General features: G+C 42.8%; 2 long non-coding RNA genes across 3 annotated transcripts in view; both read right to left on the bottom strand.

The window, feature by feature from the left end:
• The window catches only part of LOC120402264, a 51,193-nt gene that overhangs the window by 14,350 nt on the left and 16,989 nt on the right, over positions 1 to 19,854 (bottom strand). Inside the window, exon 1 of one of the 2 annotated variants that reach the window (XR_005597090.1) lies at positions 1,750 to 1,950. The exons of the other annotated variant lie outside the window; for it this stretch is intronic. This is a non-coding gene — a long non-coding RNA (uncharacterized LOC120402264). Of the gene's footprint in view, positions 1 to 1,749; positions 1,951 to 19,854 lie in introns of those variants that run through there. 2 annotated transcript variants of the gene reach the window in all.
• On the bottom strand, positions 2,002 to 5,324 carry LOC120402263. Its single transcript, XR_005597088.1, has 3 exons — positions 5,226 to 5,324; positions 3,984 to 4,139; positions 2,002 to 2,202 (listed from the first exon to the last, which is right to left on the bottom strand). It is a non-coding gene; the product is annotated as an uncharacterized LOC120402263 (long non-coding RNA).

Raw genomic sequence — 19,854 nt, 5'->3', positions numbered from 1 at the left:
AATAGGATGAAATTCAATGAGGACTAATGCAAAGTATTCCACTTAGGAATGAACAATCAGTTGCACACGTACAAAATGGGAAATGACTGCCTAGGAAATAGATCTGGGGGTCATAGTGGATCACTGCAGAAATAGATCTGGGAGTCATAGTGGATCACAAGCTAAATATGAATCAACAGTGTAATGCTGTTGCAAAAAAAAAAAGTAAACACCTTTCTGTGATATATTAGCAGGAGTATTGTAAGAAAGACATGAGAAGTAATTCTTCTGTTCTACTCCATGCTGAATAGGCCTCAACTGGAGTATTGTATCCAGTTCTGGGCACCACCCATCTTTCCTGAAATGGACAAATTGGAGAAAGTCCAGAGAAGAGCAACACAAATGATTAAAGGTCTAGAAAACATGACCTATGAGGGATGATTGAAAAAATTGGGTTTGTTTAGTCAGGAGAAGACAAGACTGAGAGGGAAAATGATAACAGTTTTCAAGTATGTAAAAGATTGTTACAAGGATGAGGGACAAAAATTGTTCTTCTTAACCTCCAAAAAGCAATGGGCTTAAATTGCAGCAAGGGCAGTTTAGGTTGGACATTAGGAAAAACTTCCTAACTGTCAGAAACAAGGAGGAGTCTGGTGGCACCTTAAAGACTAATGGATTTATTTGGGTATAAGCTTTCATGGGTAAAAAACCTCACTTCTTCACATGCATCTAACCCTAACTGTCAGAGTGGTTAAGCACTGGAATAAATTGCCTAGGGAGGTAGTGGAATCTCCATCATTGGGGATTTTTAAGAGCAGGTTGGACAAACACCTGTCAGGGATGGTGTAGATAATACTTAGTTCTGCCTTAAGTGCAAGGGACTGGACTAGATGACCTCTCGAGGCTGTTAGCCAAGGCTATTAGCTAAGCTGGTCAGGTTGTCCCTAAGTCTCTGACTGCCAAATTCTGGGACTAGATGACAGGAGATGGATCACTTGATGATTGCCCTGTTCTGTTCATTCATGCTGAAGCATCTGGCATCGGTCACAGTCAAAGACAGGATACCAGGCTAGACAGACCATTGGTTGGACAAGTATGGCCATTCTTATAGCTGTTATATGTTCTTTATTTAAAAAGCCCTTACTTTCTTGTAAGCAAAGTCCCATGGCCTTCAAATATTTGAAGTACCTTTGCCAGTGTTGAGAATGTCCACACTGCCTGTGATGAGACTGTCATCAATCCTCACTAAAATACATGGGACACCTTTCAGCAAAAGTTCCATGGCCCACTGGAAAATTAATGTGCTGCTGATATTGCAATCTATTATACTAATAAAAGTCCTTGATAGTGTCTATACTGCTAAGTTTTCTGTGAGGGCATAAGGAAGTGGACTTACTTTAAGGTATTTTGGCTTGACCCCATCCCGGGTATAAATCCTGGGCATTATATCGTCCAGGGTCCCTAACCCTTCTTTAAAAATGTGTAGGTGAGTGTCGAGGAGTGCTGTGTTTTGCTAGGGTCTAATTTGACCATTTCCTCCCAATTCAGTTTTAGTTCTTGCAACCAATCTCTGCCTAACAGATTTTACATTTGTCCCCAGGTCATTAGGGGGTCAGGAACGTGGGTGGTCAGGTCCACTGGTTGGAGCAGGAGTCAGGGCTGGGAAATGGAACTGAGGCTCAGAACCAGAGTCAGAAGCTAGATGCCAGAGTCAAGAGTCAGACCAGAGTTAGTACCAGGAATCAAAATCAAGAGTCAGAAGTCAGTTACCTGGAGTCAAGGAAGGCAGAGCTGGGTCTGAGGCAGGACAGAGGCTGGGATAAGGCAGGTGTAGCCCCCTTCCTATTCACTGGCTCAGTATGAGGTTGTTCAAGATAAGGGAAGCCTGCCTTGTAACTTTTTACACAACTTTGGTAAAGTGGGTCTGAAGCTCCTTTGTGTGCTTTGTGTTGTGTGTCAGTGTGTGTTCACCTCAGACCAGACCCATTCAGACAAACCACCAGGCTTTATTCTGTAAAGAACATAGAACAGTATTACAGTCCAGAAGCCTCCTCTCTGCTTGCCTGCTATGTGCTCCCATCTCAGTCAGTGCTGAGACCTCCTGCTGTGCGGGGGCAGAGGGTACATCCTGGTAGGAACCAGGAAGTTCTCCCAACATGCAGAAGTTTGTTGTCCACAACATGTAGTTCCCCTGGCTGCTGTTGAAGCACACTGGACCTTGGGCTACACAAGGATGCAGGAACAAAGCAGGATCTGTCTCAGAAGCAAGTCAAGGATTTGCCTTGTTGTATAAACAGCTTACTGGTGTTTCCCATAGGCCTAAAATAGCATGCTGGGGGCAATAAAGAACATGGTAGGCTCTGCTAGTCAGGGCCTCTGTGGGCAGGACATCCAGTACTACTTGGCTCCACAACACTCACAGCACAAGGATATGCAGACCCAGGTCCTAGCCCAGCAGAATCTCACCTCAGGAGTGGTAACATTTTCTTTACAGGGACAAGCACAAAACCTACCACCTGTATGGGTTCTCCAATGTATGTGTGCAGTGTCACTTTTATATTCAATCCTGCTTTGCATTGCTGATCTGTATATAACACCAACAGACCCCCGGTTGTCAGTGGGCAGGATTGAGCCTGGGGCTACCAGAGCTCAGTGCATGAGCCTCTACTACATGAGCTAAAAGCCATATGGCCCTTAGCTAAGGCTGTAGCAGACTCAAGCTCTAAGTGGGCCTGGTGCCACTAGATGGAACAGAACACCACACCCAGGAGGTGTTACATGTATATTCATTGCTCACCGTAGCTGAAGTCTCTGTAGCTAATTCCATTTGGACTGACTGATTGTTTAACTATACCATTATTTCCTAAGGTCCCACTTCCTTCACTTTTAGACAATGCACAGTATGTACCACATTTTCTGTCCCGCCCAACCAAGGTAAAAACCCCTCTGCTTTCCCTTTTCCTCTGATCTTTTGTAATCTACCCTCCTGTGCTTGATAGTCACCTTCGCTTTTTCTGGTCATGTGTCCAATCTCGAGGCATTTATAACACTGAGCTGTTTTAAGTTTATAAACTGATGCAATATGAGCTCCTCCACAGCAGAAATACCTCTCAGGAGTCTGAGTCTCTTGCTGCTGGCTTTGTGTTTTTTATTGAGTCAGTTTGATTCACCCTGAATTCTAAGTGAAAATGTTGTACTTTAAAAAAAATGCTGCTTCCATTGTTGTTGCTAATTCTACTGCTTTCTGCCAGGTTGAGTTCTCCTCTGCCAGCAATCTTCTTTGAATTCTCTCATTATCAAAGCCACAAACAAATCTGTCCTGCAGAATGTCCTCTAGGACTTTTCCAAATGAACAATATTCCGTTAATCTTTTTAGCCCTGACACATACACAGATACAGTTTCACCTTGATGCCTCATTTTAGTATGAAACTTGAAATATTCCACAATAACGTTTAGCTTTAGGGTGTAGAGCTCTGTTAAGATATTTTGCAGGTCTTCTAAACTTTTATCTCCAGGTTTCTGAGGTTGCAACAAACTCCTTAAGCAAGCGTAGGTTTTGCAACCACTGACCCTGAGGAAAATTGGTCTCCATTTGTCCTCATCTATAATCTCATTTGCAAGAAAATAGTGTTCCAGTCTTTCAAAATATTGCTGACTCTCCTTATTTTCTGCATTAACTGAGGAATTTTACCATACACTGCTATTCTTATGTTCTTCCTTGTGTAACTCTTCTGCCAGATGGAGTCAGTAACAAGGGTTGGGTTCAATATCTAGGGGTTCCTCTTAATACAAAGCAGAACTGGCTCGAGCTCCCACTCTGTAATGTGGGAAAACTAAACACCACTCCTGGGCTCCTCTATGAGGCAACACTTCCCCGCTTGCAAGCACTAAGCCTGTACATTGCAAAGGAAAACTTAATAAAAGGCAAAGGGAACCCAGCATTAGTTTGGGAAAAAAACCACAAGCACGATTTGGAAGCATGTAACCTTAAGCAAGCATTCACCCCACAATGCATTGGGCAGTGTTGTGATGTGAAAGTCTGACAAATGAATGTCCCTTTAACACGCCACTCCTGTTTCTCTCTGCTTCACCCTGCTCACAGTTAGTTGTCCTTGGTCAAGGAAGATCCAGAGTTCAGAGAGTCATTCACCTCCCAGCCCTGAAAAGGGAGGAGGAAGTTCACCAAGCAATGTATCTGCTGCCAATTTTGCAACTTGCTCACTGCTGCTGCTATCTGTGCTACCACATGCTATCATACTCTACCACTGCCACTGTTATCTCTGCTGCTGCTGCTGCTTTGCCACTTCTGCAAAGCTGCATTCTGAGGGTCCACCCCTTATCCGCTGAAGTCACTAAGAACTGAGCTTAACATCTCAGCTGCTACTCCTTCAGTGTCTTTCATACAACACTATCCCCGCACCACATCTAAGATGTAGTCCCTACACCTACTCATTAGTGATTTCAGTTCTAGTAATCACTGAACAGAAATAAGGACTCTTGACTGAGGCCTATCAGCTCTGTCATACACTGGAAAAAGGAGGACCAAATGGTATTTAAGCAGCAGCCTTGCCTTCAGGTAGGAACACCTGTCTCCACCCCCACTATATTTTGCTGAAATTTGGCATTTCTATCCTCCTACTGAGCAAGTAAGGTTCAATCTAGGGTGACCCCCTCAATCAGCATATACTGAGTGTAGTTCAGCTTCCCTTGTCGCATACAATAAGGATAATATTTCATTACCCCAGCATTTGATACAAAAGTGAATTGTAACCCCAAATCAGCCAACATTGATTCCTTTGGCAAAGCAGCTCTGCCAGCTGAACACCTAGGCAGAAAAAGTGTGTCTATGTAAATATGGTTTGGTTCTGAATCTCCCCCCCCCCATTTGTCACTAGATGTCAGGGGAGAGCTCATTTAGACCCTGCTTACACTTGTGAAACAGTGAATCCTCACCAGCCCCAGGGAGTTTGGTAGACAATCATTAATGTACTAATGGGGGCAAGCTACACACGATGGACCAGGATGATCTGACCACCACAGGATGAAGTGGGGGTGAGGAAATGGAAAACAAATAATCAAAGCCCAAAGGATATGCAGTATTGGTGATACAGGGCATATCAGAATTTAACTTATCATTTATACTCAAGCCTTTTAGGCCCATTTCTCCATCATTTTCTCACATCTTGGCAAGTTTTCTTGGGAAGGCAGCCCCCAGCCTTTGCCTGCTTTGCCCAAACCCCAGTACCTTTTGTCTAGCAGGTGTTTGTACCTTCGCCTTTCCCAAGAGGAGTCTTTTCCTTAGGCATTGTTTTATCCTCCCCATTTGCTAAAGCACTTCCTCCCCCTTAACCTTTGAAATGAGCTGGGTTGGGTTTATATAGGCCCAGACCCATCCCACTTTTAGGGGCTTCTAATAGGACTGCCTAATTAGAGATACCTGTCTCCCTCCACTCACATCATGTGACAGTTTACTCTACCACATTCCTCATCACCAATTTTGTCAAGGGTCCACTCAGTGCATCAGAATCACACATCACTTATCGTTTTGCAGGCTGGGAATGTGCTGCTTTATTCAACTACATACAAACAGAATGGGGGAGGGTACACCCATTAACTAAACTGGAAGTTAGAGAAGGGTGGATCATAGCTCCAGCCCATAATACTCTAAGTAACCCAGTTAAACTCTGGATAACCACTTTACTACAGAACCCCCCACCTAATCTGTTGCTGAGTCGGATTAAGCATGTTGCAGCAGATCAGAGCAGCCACTATGATTTCGTGGCTAGGAGGGGAGGAGAACGGAAGAGCTACAATGGGAGAGTAATGTAGTCCCAAAGGTGGGCAATGCTCATTGAGAAAGTGCATAAACATGGGATGTGTTGATTCAGTGTATCCTATAATCAGCCTCCATAAACTAGGCTCTTCTGTAGTAGAACCTCCCCTGTGCAGTAACCTCAAGGGATATCAGTGGAATTAATCTATTCTGGGGCACAGAGGGTTGCTGTAGCACTGAAGTATAAGTTGCTCCTCCCTGCATCAGGAGTAGTGAATATCACCCACAAATTTCTGGAGAGGTCCAGAGTAAACAAAAACAAAAAACTCTTTATCTGGGTTTAGGATTCCATGAGTGAAAGTTAATAAAACAGAGGGTTACTTGGTGGTGGTGATGTTGTTTGTTTAAATTTCCTATACTTAGCATCAGAAATGCAATTACTGCAGATAGGAAATGTCCAGTTGTATTGGCATCTATCACACGTTCTACAAAAGAAAGCTTCAGTAATGTCCACTCTGAGCTTAGGGATAAGTATATGTTAGATGCTGAAAACAGACACAAAGTATACATTTCACTTTGTGCCTAGAGGAAGAGGAGAAAGTGTTACAAAAGGCAGACTTTACAAATGCCTATAAGCCACTTGTCTCCCTATACCAGCTGTTTGACACTAGCTTTCTCTTTGAAATTATTTTTACTTTATATGTCCTGAGTCATACAACACCTCTGCTTCTGAAATGTTAATGTCTTTTTGTGTCTAAAACAGGGCTGGATTATCCTTTCTACCGTACTTTTAGCAGGCACTTAGGTCTTTGCCAGTGCTAATAATGTTTAAGACCCCCACAGTTGACCGGGAGTGGGGTGAGGGACAAAAAATAACCCCTGCCTTCCTTCTCACTTACAGAGAATAAATGCTCCTTGTGACTCACACTGTTTTAGTTCTCTTGAACACCACGGTCTTTTTTTTCTTCAGAATTGAAGTAAATTTACAAGGGTTTTTTAGAGGGAGAAAAGTGAAAAGGCTGTTTATTCTCCAAGCACACCATGTTGGCTTCTTCGAGCAGCAGTCATTGTTCAGTAACTACATTCCCTGCTGAACTCACAAATTGAATTCAGGGAGGCGGTGCGAAGATGGTGGGAAGGTTAGATAAAATGGCAAGTTGTTCCAGTGAGTCCCACAATGAGGATAATGTATTATTTATTTAGTGCTTGCAGCTGCACTTGACATTTTACAACATGTAGAATATTGCCACAAGCAAAGCCCCAGAATTCTTGTCCTGAAGAGTTTACAACTGAGCAGCACTTAGGGGAACCTAGACTGGGACTTCAGGGTGCCATTGTCAGGCAACAAGTTAATTATCATTATTATTAAGAGTGATGTGGGCATGGTCACATGTGGGCATTGCTGAATGGGCTGATATTCTGAATATAGATCTCAGGGTGGTTGAAATACAATAATTGAGAGGCTATTCCAAGCATAAGGGACCAAATGTAACAAGACATGAAACTGAGGAAAGAGAAAAGACAAAATGTTAGATCTAATTGTTTCTTTTCCTTGTGATTAGGTTTGGAAGGATTAGATTTTTGTCTGCATATGTCAATAAATAATCATCAAAATTTACATACAGGCAAAGTCAGAAAAATGCTGCTTAAGAACTTATTAGAATTTGATTTGAAAGTATTTACTTTGCATATGTTGACACGTGATAGTGACAATTTGTGTTTTGACAATTGGAAAGTTTAACACTTTTAATCTCATCTTCTACAGTCATTAAATCATCATTGTCTGACCCTGTCCATCCTAATTTTCTGCAACTATGAAACTTTAAATGCATAAAAATTTAAAAAAAATGCTTAAGCCCCATAATTCTGCACAAATGTAAACATTTAAATAAACCAAAAAAGTGCTTAAAATAAACATTGATATTATCCATCAAAATTATTTTAAAAAAGTCAAACTCTGCCAAACCTGCTTGTGACCCACCACAGGGACCAGCCACAGCTGTGGTCCCTGTACTCTCTTAATGTCCTCACTATTCCTTGAATGCTCCTTGTGGCACAACTGTCCTCCAAAGGGGCAATGGAGCGGCAGGACCATAGCCTTCTTCTTTGTCCCCTGCACTGGTCAGCAGAGCTGGCTAGTCAGAGAGGGGAACATATGCTGCATTCTTTAAGGGATGGCACAGTGAGCATATGTACCAGGGAGCTCCCCAAAGATGAGTCAGTTCTGGAGTGCACAGGGCCATCTTCTCAGATAGTGGAAATCAATTGAGCTTCTTTTCAGCTATTGTAAATTGATGGACCTCTAAACCAGACCACCATCTGGATCAAAAGAAACAGAAAAGCTTGATGGGCTGTAGGGCATGAGAGGGGCTATAGAGGAAATGAGAGCAGACATGCAGATAGGCCATGGAATGCTTTGTAAGTGAGGAGCAGAGGCTTGCGCTGTGTTTGGAATAGAGCTGGTCAAATAACACAAAGGTAATTTGAGGATAGCTTTACAAGTTACTGTGGCAATTTGGTTATGTTTTTATTTTGTGGGGTGAAATAAAAACATAACCAAATTGCCAATGCTCAGTGGTTTGAGCATTGGCCTGCTAAACCCAGGGTTGTGAGTTCAATCCTTGAGGGGGCCACTTAGGGATCTGGGGCAAAATCAGTACTTGGTCCTGCTAGTGAAGGCAGGGGGTTGGACTTGATGACCTTTCAAGGTCCCTTCCAGTTCTAGGAGATAGGATATCTCCATTAATTTATTGTATTTATTTTGAAATTATCCTAAATCCACCATAATTCTGAACTGCTGCCATTTTGGATTTAGACCTATCATCTGTATGGCAGGGTGCTGCTGGAGAAGTCCTTAACCAGCACCTGCCACCCCAGCCCCAATCAGGGAGAATGGATTGAGGCTGAATGAACTGCCCTATGTTTGCCGGGTAACTGACCACACCTGCCAGCCTCATTAGCAGGAGCTATAAGGCTGGAAGGAAGTGAGAGGAAGCGGGTGGAGACTAAGAGGTCAGGTTCAGTTGGAGTAGGAGCTGCCCAGTCTGTAGCTGGCCAGGCCTGTGTAAAGCCTGTATATAGCTGGAAACTTTTCACAAATAAAGAATATGGGTGTTGCACCAGACTGAAGTGTCCCTGATTCATGGAGGAGAGTGGCTGAATCCAGAGGGGCATGGTGGGAACCCTGCTACAAGCAGCTTTAAACCTTGAATAATTGAAAAACCTGCATTTTATTAATGCATAGGTTTTCTACTGGAATGAAGTTTTAAAATATTTTAAACTGCTGTGGGGAAAATTTCTTCTCAAGAGCTAATTCAAAATGACCGCTTCCCCCAGTTCTGCAGTACAATGCAAGATCTCACTGTTGGACCCATAGGATTAAAAGAGACTAACAATTTGCTTACAGCTACTATATAAGTATCCCACAGAAACCTGACTCAATGATCTCTCACCACCAACCCCTAAATTTGTGCCTAATAATATCAAAGACCTGAAAATATTTTTTCTATACTACGAAGGACAAATAAAATAGGGAAGGGACCTGGGCATCGTACACAGGGCAGTGAAGACCCATCCTCAGTATACAGCTATGGTCAAGAAAGCAAACAAGATTTAGGATTCATAAGGACTAGGATGCTGAATAATACAGAGAATATTATCATGACTTCAGATAAATTAATGGTGTGGCCTTATCTGGAATACCGTGCACAGTGCTTCTCACCCCATCTCAAAAAGAATATTGCAGAACTAAAGGTGGTTCAGAGAACAGTGACAAGAATGATGAAGGACCTGGAAAACCTTTCAGATGAAGAGAGACTGAAAAGACTGGAATTGCTTACCTTAGAAAGGAGATGAATAAGACAGGACATGATAAAATGATGAATGATATAGAAAAAGAAGATTGGGACCTTCTGTTCTCCCTGTCTCACCACACTCGAACAAAGAGATTATGAATTAAATTTAAAGGTAGGAAATTCAAAACTTATAAAAACTATGGAACTCATTGCGACAGGAAGTCATTGAGGCCAAGAATTTACAAGGATACAAAAAAGGGATTGGACATTTATATGGGTATCAAGAAAATGCAGAATTATTATAATTAATTATAATAAATGTTGTGGAAGGAGTGTTAACAAATATAAACGTTGTGTTCCAGTAATTAAGCCCATCTTTAAGTACTGGACATCAAGATGAGAACTAATGGGGGAAGAGAGGGCAAATCATCCCATATATTGCTACTGCAAGGTCCTTATATCTTGCTGGCCACTATTGGAGACAGGATACTGGATTAGATGGACAACTGGTCTGATTCAGTGTGAAAATTCCTAGGTTTCCATAATAGAAGTGCTAACATTTACACAATTGAGTGCTGGGGCAAGGAAAGGATTTGTAAAGGATTAACAGGTACCTGCCTGTCAAATGGTTGCTTAAGGCTGCTGCACTGTTTGGTTCAAGTGAAAGTTAGAAGGAACCTTGGGGACAAACCTGGGGTGTTAGCTCAGGAACACCTTGTCTTTGTGAAAGATATTGTATAAAGCAGGTCCACCATGTGGGCCCGGAGCTTATCCACTGTCTTGACCAAGGTGATAGTAGTTAGGAAGGCTTCCCGCACAGTAAATGTGAGAGAACTCCAGAGGCCAAGAGCTCGAATTGTAGGTTCATAAGTATAGATAGCACCAGCTTCAAATCTCAGCAGACAGGTTTCAACACTGAGAGAACGCTCTGATAACTTTTAGTAACTTTACTGTTGTGGAATGGGTGAAAACTGAGCTTTTCTCTATTGGAGGATGAAAGGCCTCAACAGTTGCTAATTGTACTCAGAAACTGGATGGATAGGCCCAATGATTTCAAAGAGAGAAAATATTCCAGTACAAGAGGAATCCTGGGCTCCTCGGGAGGTAACTGATGTTGCTGACATCGCAAGGAGAACCTCTTCATTTGGTGGCATAGCACTTCCTTGTGGAGGGTTTTATTCTATTGAGAAAGATGGATTGAACCTCCTCTGAGCAAGAATTCTCTAGGTCCTTTGCCCATCCAGAAACCAGGCTGGCAGATGGAGGGATGCCAGGTCGTCCCTTTCTCCATTGTGCAATAGTAGACCTGGGAAGAGCTATTTTGTTTCTTAAGCACAGCACTGAGAACATTGCTTTGCCACTATTAACTAAAAATAGGGGAAAAACTGAAATAAAATTAATTAAATTGGTAAGAAATGGGTTGGCAGTAGTAGACTATAACATTAAGGTGTATAAGTTAACAATTAAGCATATACTAAAGAAATAAGGTGATGGTTTATAAGTTAAAAGTTTGATAATTTAAGTGTGCACACAATATTGGCACACAGCCAAGGATGATGAATTGGCAGTTTCAAGCAGTTTGGCCTATGGCTAATGTATTGTCAAGCAGAATGTGGACTGAGGTTAAGTAAAAGTCACTCCAGCACTGCAGGGAGGGTCCTCAGACCATAATAGTAAACAACCCATAATTCTAAGACTTGTTGTGTAACAGCTTTGATTGACAGTTAGACTTCACAGTTCTGACTGGTCATCAGAGAGGATTTAAAGGTGGTTGGAGGAGGTGTTTTTGTTGTTTGTCTTGTTATTACTGTTATTTTGGTGGATATTGTACAAGGAGGGTTAACACATATAGCAGCAAAAGTCAACAAGCTGGGAAATCAATAAAAAGGCCCAAAATGGGGGTTAAGAAGGAGGACGTATAAATTTTTACATGCATATTATAGGTGTACCTACAAAGGGGAACCCAAGGATTCCCTGGCCTGGGATGGAACAATCATTGCTGCTAATCACAATTGTTGCTGTTAATGTGACCCCACAGGTAATATGGATGTCAAGCTGGAAGAATCCTGATCTAAGCTGTCCGCAGCCTGAAGCCAGAAATACTTCCTGACAGGCAAATTTGTAGGAGCCACTGTGCGAGCGGGTGCAACCAGCACTTTAAAACGTGTCTTTCCAGTCCATAACATGGGTGGTACATCCCAGAGAATGGTGAGTGGACCGGGTACACCTCAACTGCAGTACATATATAAAAGGACTGAAGCAACAGTTTAATTGGTGGGTGAGGGGACACACATGGAATAGTCGCCGGAAAAGGTATTTGTGGGCAGCAGGAAACATAGGGTTGAGTGTATCTGGGGGACCATTGAGTAACTAAAGTAACTGATAAGCCAGAATATAAAATTGCAGAAGCAAAATCAATGAGCTACTGGCACATCTGTCTGCAATTGCAACAGGCTGGAAAAGGGCAGCAGAGGTGAACCTGCAGTTAATGCAATGGACAGGGAACCTTGTGATGGGAGGGGGGGATGGCTTCAGAGGCTAATCTGAGGGGAAGTGTGTATGGAAATACAAAATACCCAACAGTGGGGCTAGCACCTATGTAATAGTTACTGTGGTACTTTGGAATGGGACAGCAACTAAGGTGGTCCCCATAAGTCCTGTAGGAATAATGAGACAGGGAAGGGCTTGCTGGGAACCACTGGGGGATAGATGGGGAAGACGGAATGGTGTAAATTGGACAATAATTCAGTTAAGTAATTGTCCAGAGAAAATATTTGGAAGTGTCCCTCTCCGATGGCCATGGAGGAGCAGACCCAATGGCCTGTTGCCAGGAATGGACGATTGAGTGTAATGTATGTAATGTATTGGGTATGGAGTGTTCTGCTGGGAGTGCACACAGTTCTGCAATATAACACTTGGGAGTACAAGTGCACCAGCATCTGGCACAATTCTGCACATTGACACACTGCCATCAGGACTTCGGTGCATGAATGGATCTGTGGAACTCATTGCTGTGGACAATCGAACCAGTGCATAATACCTGATTCCATACCACGTGGTTAAGCTGGTTTGGACAATACCCCATTTCTCTGTGAACATTCAGTGGACTCATGATATAGACAAAAACATGCAAAACCTGCAGGAGCAGCTCAATGCCACTATAAACAATGGGACACATTTAAAATATATTCTCCAGAATGGTGTTAAAAGGATCTTAACCCTATCAACAGAGGAGAAGCAGTGTTTCTGGTGGTGACCCAGATGCTGGACTATATTATGATGGTCAGGGCTGACAATATTACTGTGGATTATTGTGGCTATTGGCCGACTGTGTTAAGTATGCTAATTTTGCAATGTATACTACGGTGGTTAAGGGGGGCACAGACCCACAACGTATAACCACTAATTGTCACATATAAGTAATGTAATTGGCCCTTCACCACAGTGTAACAGATAACCCAGACCCAACCTTTTCGGGCCCATTTCTATGGGGAGTCTCACACACTCATTGGAATATATGTGCAGTATGTCCATACGAGAGAACATGCAGGGCATCATACTGCATAGGGGACACGTTCCATCTTGATAGCTGGCCTTTTCAGGAAATGTGCCGCCATATGTCCTATGCTTTTCCCAGGATACCTGGGCAGGAGGGTCTTAGAAGAAAAGAAAATAAAGGGGTGGAGTGTTAGTATATAGGTCTGTTTGTTAGCCTGGGATAGAATTTTGGGTTTGACTTTTTGATACTCTTATACTAAAATGTGTAAACAAGGGGAAAAGACACTGTGATGTTGCTTCTGCCTAGTCAGCTGGATTTGTTAGTACAATGAAAACAGATAAGAGTAGTTAAATTGTTACTCAAGAGCACACTTAGCAACCCCTATCTCAAAGTCAAGCAACCAGTCGGAAGGGGCAAAGGGGCTGGCCGGGTGGGAGGTATAAAACACTAAAAGACCAAGCAGCACAACTCTGTAACTTGCAACAACAAAGATATCTGTTGATGTAGCTTATCCAGAGTGCACCAATCTTTCTGTGAAGAAACTGACCTACTGCAGAGCCAAGATATGCAGCCTTTTGGAGCTTGAGAGGCTTCTAAGGCCAAAGATATATTGTACAGTCCTCCAATCAGTGCAAGTGGACAAGAGCCTATAAAAGTGCTTGACTGTATTCTGCTCTGATGTTTTCTGCTGAAAGGAAGAACAAATGGAATATCTATTTGATTTTAGCAGCTGCAGTTGGACAGCAATGCCATGGAGAGCAATTTATACACTGGTATTTATTATACTGTTCATTTGAACAGGACATCTGTACGTGTATTAGATCAAAAGACATAACATTTTGGGTACCAGGTAGATGAGGTTAGCCAATTTGTTGAGAATTGTATCAACAGGGAGGTGAACAGAGGTGGTGCTTGCTGTGGTTGTTGAAAACCATGGAAACAACTGTTCCAGCAGCAACCATGTTCTCTCTTTAGAATGTCTATAGCCCCTACCCCTGCCATTGGGCTACAAAAATCAACATATCCTACCAAACATGTACCATGAACAGGGTAATACAGCTCATTGTTTTCCATATCACACAAAAGCAAGAGCAAACAGGGACAAGTTTGAAAGCCTCATCAAATAAGTGTTAAAAACAAAACAAAAGAAAACAGCTCTAGCTTGTGGCACCATGATTAGAGCAGGTCCCCTAGCTGAGAAAATAAAAAGCTGTGAAACCTCTCTGTCTTCTTTGTGTTCTGATGACATCCTCAGGAGGCACACAGGGGAGTTTCAAAATGAAAGCAAGCTCCAGGCTAATTATTTGATTTTTATAGCACTGAGCCTCAGAAAAGTTTAATCTTTCACCTGAGAGTAGTAGAAAATTCGATCTATTGCCTGTACTTTGGGTCTCTGCTAAAATGCTCTGACCCCAAGGGGCAAGCAGGTAAAGAAAAAGTAATATCCAGCCTCTGCAATTAGAAGAGTGTTTTCCCCCCAGGCTACAAGGATTCCAAATGCTTTTGAATTCCTGCACACCATTCAAAATTTTGTTCTTTCTAAATGATAACAGTTACAATGAAATGAATGGAATAATAGTTAAAATTAATAAAACACTTTTCAGTGCCTCATCTTTCCATGGATAGATGCTGTGCATTTTATATTGCAGCATGGGACTAGGTAAGTGTTTTTGTAAATTAATCACTTTCTCATTACTGGAGTAAAGGTCAGTCCTTAGGAAAGAAAAGCCAGTGCCTGTCCTGCTACTGGAAATGATACTTTGGTTTAATTCCCTGCTTCACTGCTAATCTATTATTTTATGCTTCATAAAGAGTTATTTAAGCAGGAACCAAAGACAGAGTTTGGAATTGCACAGGCAGCAATTGTCATTAGATAATTTTCAGTCAAGTGTGAAATTCGCCAGGGGAACATTTTAGATTTGTGCAGCTCGCATTTTTTAATCCAGGTCATCTGTATTCATTTGTCTTTCTAGATAGAAAATGCCATTATTTGATGGCGTCTGATAGACTGATGTGTGAAGTTTGATCGGTCAGAGCTTAAACCAACACAGTGCAGTTATAAGAGTGAAGACTACCAAGAACAAAAAGATCTATGAATGCTTCCTGTCAATGTCTGAATAAAACTTGTTGGCTAGGACCTACAGGTAAGGTTAAAAAATAAGAGATCCTACCTAAATGTTAGTTGGGGATTCCTAATATACAAATTTACACATGATAACAGGGAAACAATTATGAAATAATGAATGCTTTAATCGCCTTTGTCACCCTGTCTGGAGTAGCTAACGGCCATAAGTGGCAACCTGAGGGCAGACTGTCAAAAAGCAGGGCAGAAACTCCAAACTGGATGTATGTTTGTCAGGGTTCCCTCCCCACTCTGAACTCTGGGGTACAGATGTGGGGACCTTCATGAAACACCCCCTAAGCTTATTTCTACCAGCTTAGGTTAAAAACTTCCCCAAGGCACAAATTCTTTTCTTGTCCTTGAACGGTATTGCTGCCACCACCAAGTGATTTAGACAAAATTCAGGGAAAGGGTCACTTGGAGTCCCCAAAAATATTCCCCCAAGACCTTTCACCCCCTTTCCTGGGGAAGCTTGAGAATAATATAAGAACCAATTGCCTTTAATGTAAGTACAAACCAGACCCTTTATCTTTAGGACACTAAAATCAATCAGGTTCTTAAAAGGAGAACTTTATTATAAAGAAAAAAGTAAAAAAATCACAACTGAAAAAATCAGGATGGAAGGTAACTTTACAGGGTAATAAAAGATTTAAAACACAGAGGATTCCCCTCTAGGCTCAGCTTCAAAGTTACAAAAACAGGACTAAAACTCCCTCTTAGCATAGGGAAAATTCACAAGCTAAAACAAAAGCTAATCTAATGCATTTTGTTGCCTTACTTACAGTTTTTGTAATCTTATATGAATCATTTCAGGTATGTTTTCAGGAGATGTTTTACCTGCCTGGTCTCTCTCTCCATCCAAAGAGGGAACAAACAAAAAGAGCACAAACAAAACCTCCCTCCGCCCCAGATTTGAAAGTATCTTCCTTCCTCATTGGCCCTTCTGGTCAGATGCCAACTAGGTTATTTGAGCTTCCTAACCCCTTACAGGTAAAGATTCAGTACAGCTACCCAGGAGGGATTTTATGCTACCATTATCTGTATTATATGACAATGTTCTATTATTAGATTTCACCCACCCAGTAAAAAGTGTGAACTCCTAAAGCACTAAGGACACGATTCTGTCATGGAGCTCACAGAATTCACGGATTCTGTGACTTTCTGGGACCTCTGTGACTTCTTGTGGGGCAGCGCTGGAGCGGCTGTGGCCTGTCCTGGGGCTGCCAGAGTGAAGGTGGCCTTGGGGCTGCTGGAGTGGTCCCTGGAACAACTGTCTGGCAGTCAGCCCCAGGGCCACCGAACAGTTGACCAAGGGCCAGCCTCAGGGCCGCCGGAACAGTGGTCCCTGGTCTGCCAGAGCAGCAGCCGGGGTTGTCAACCCCCATGGGGGCTGGAGAAGTAGTGGTCATCCCCTGCTGCAGGAACAGCTGCAAGTCCCGGCAGCACTCTGTTTGTGTCCCCCGCCTCCAGGGTATTTTTAGTAAAAGTCATGGAAAGTCATGGGCTTCTGTGAATTTTTGTTTATTGCCCACGACCTGTCCTTGACTTTTACTAAACCTGTGATAGAATCTTAACTATAACAGTCTCTCCATGGAATCACAGACAGTTCCCTTGTGCATTCCAGGCTATCTTGTCACCCAGTCAAACTAGACTATGTGATATAGGGTCACTTTACACCAAAAAAATCACAACAATATTCAGGTTACTACCAGTCCCAAAGGACCAGTCATTTACCCCAGATCATTTGTACTCAGATCTGAAACCAAAGACAATGCCTGTAGCCAAACCTGTAAGAAACTAACTAAACCTTTATTAACTAAGAAAAGAATTGAGAGTTATGTACAGGTTTAAAACAGGAAACACACAAACGAGTTACAGTCTTAGATTTAAAAAGATAATTTAAGGTTCTATAATAAGCAGCTCTGTATGTCCTTTAGGGCTGACCCACACCAAGCAGCTTGGGGATCTCTTGCTTGTTTTTAGGAATCTTTGCCCTTCAGAGTCCAGACAGCATAAAGAGACCCCAATTGCTTCTGGTCAGGGATTTTTATCACACCCCCCTAGAGTCCAAGCTGATGGGACAAGTGCTTCTGCATGTAACGTCTTCATGGGGGTGCATGGCAATCAACAAAGTCTTTGTTCCATAATGGCCAATTTGAATTCAATAGTCTTTCGTGATGGGCAGAAGAAAACACCTTCTGTAGGAACCCAACATTTTGCATTAGGTGAAGGGTCCCCCTCCTCCCCACTGCTTGATGGGTTACAGACTTTCAAAACAAACGTTTTACAGTTATACAGCAAACACTCAAGTATTGTCTTATAGCATGGGGTACAGATATTATAAGCAGGATTAATACATGCAGCATCATACAAGCATTCCAGAAAGTCTAAACACTAATATCTATTTTAACGATACTGATCCACAAGTAAGCCAGACTAGTTTCCAGCTACGCATTTGTCAGTGTTAAGTGAGACCCAGGGACTTGGCCTGAGCAGGCATCTGATCTACGAGCACCACAGCCTTCTGCATTTTAGTCAAATCTCTTTATATTATGTCTCTTCTTTGACTATACCTCGATGCAAGGATGATGTCTGTCAAGGGGGGTTCATTAGTGAGTTTTTAAGTGGCTGAGGAGCCCAATTCTTGCCCTGCAGATTTTCCCAAAGAAGTGACAGGTGTAATCTTGGAGGAGATATAGTTGTTGGCTGAAGTGTTGTGCCCTTTCTTTCCTCCTTTGTCACTTCTCTGTCTCCTGTGAACATCTGTTCTCCTCAAAGTGAGCTGTGGCTTGGTGTATGGTGTGGCACCACTGTGTTCTGTTCCGCATCAAATCTCCCAGTTTGTTGGGTTGATGCCTCCCTTTTTAAGATGTACTTTCAGTATGTCTTTTAAACACTTCCTCTGCCTTCTGCGAGCCCTTCTTCCCTGTTAACTGAGAGAAGAGTAGTTGCTTCGGGAGGCAAGTGTCAGGCATATGTACACAGTGGCCAGCCCCGTGGAGTTGGTATTTCATGACCTGTGCTTCTATACTGCTAATGTTGGCTGAAGAGAGAATGCTGATGTTAGTGCATCAGTCTTCCCAGCTGATCCTGAGAATCCTCTTGAGGCAGCTCTGCTGGAACCACTCCAGCCACTTGAGATGTCGTCTGTACGTTACCCAGGTCTCACATCCATAGAGAAGGGTGGAGAATGACAACTGCCGTGTAAACCAAGATCTTGGTACCTGTTTGTAGATCCCTATAACTGAAGGCTCATTTGAGTAGTCTTCCAAAAGATGTTCCGGCACAGTAGATCCTGTATTTGATTTCTGTGTTGATGTTGGCTGTTTGGGAGAGGTGGCTGCCAAGGTACAGAAAATGGTCCACATTTTCCAGGGGTTCTCCACTGATGGAGATTTGAGGAGTACAAAGAGTAGTTTGTGCAGGTGAGGGCTGGTAGAGTGCGTTGGTTTTCCCGATGTTGAGACACACACCCAGGCTGTGATAGGCATCTTCAAAAAGATTTAAAGGTGCTTTGCACATCTGCCTCTGTGTGTGCAAGAATGACACAGTCATCTGCATACTGAGGTCAGTGATACCAATTCTCATGATCTTTGATTTTGTTTGGAGACATCGAAGATTGAGGAGTAGGCCATCCATTACAATACTCAATCCTGATTCTGTCAGGAAGGTGGCCGTGAATCAGAATCACTGCAAGGTAAATGGAGAAGAGTGTTGGAGCAATGAAATGGACCTGCTTGACACTGGTGCTAATGTGAATGGTTCGGTCTCTGAGCCGTTGCACAAAATGGTGGCAGTCATTCCATCATGGAGTAGTCTGATGATGGAAATGAATTTCTGTGGACAGCCAAATCTATGTAGCACTTTCCAAATGGCATGACTGTTAATAGAGTCAAAGGCCTTGGTTAGGTTGATGAATGCCATGAACAGTTCCTGGTGCTGCTCTCTGCACTTTTCCTGACTCTGTCGTGCCAAGAAGATCATGTAGGTTGTGCCTCGGGATGGCCTGAAGCCACACTGTGATTTGGGGAGGAGTCCCTTGGCAAGGGGGAGGAGGAAGTTTAGTAGGATTTGGGAAAGAATCTTCCCTATGATGGAGAAGAGAGCAACACCTCTGTAGTTCCCGCAAAAGGATTTGTCCCCTTTCTTGAATATTATAATAATGTTGGCATTCTTGAAGTCAGGTGGAATTTCTTCACAGGTCCAGACTTTGTCGAGGAGTTGGCCAAGTTTCTGCTGGAGCATTGTTCCACCAGCTTTAAAAACATCTGGGATGCCGTCTGGGCCTGGTGCCTTGTGATTTTTTGTCTGAGTGATGGCATGCCAGACTTCCTCAGAAGATGGGGATCAGTAAGGTGTTCCAGTGCTGAGTGTTATGGAATAAACTTGATGATGACTGCAGAGACCATGGATTCATGGTTTAGTAGGTTCTCAAAGTGCTCCTTCCAGTGTTGTTTAATGGCTGCATTGTCCTTGAGGAGGGTGAAGCTATCCTGAGAACATAAGGGAGTTGGGCCTTTGGAGCTTGGCCCATATATAACTTTTGTTGCCTGAAAGAAGCTTCTCATGTCATCCTGGTCTACGAAACCCCGGATCTCACTGGCCCTCTCTTGGCACCACTTGTTTTTGATGTCACATAGCTGCCTTTGGACTTTGGCTTTAAGCAGGTGAAAGGCCTCATGTTTT

The sequence above is a fragment of the Mauremys reevesii genome, linkage group 3, assembly GCF_016161935.1.
Source record: "Mauremys reevesii isolate NIE-2019 linkage group 3, ASM1616193v1, whole genome shotgun sequence".
In the NCBI taxonomy this organism is placed as follows: Eukaryota; Metazoa; Chordata; order Testudines; family Geoemydidae; genus Mauremys; species Mauremys reevesii.
Note: the sequence above shows the minus strand (reverse complement) of the source record. Positions and strands in the feature narration are given on the sequence as shown.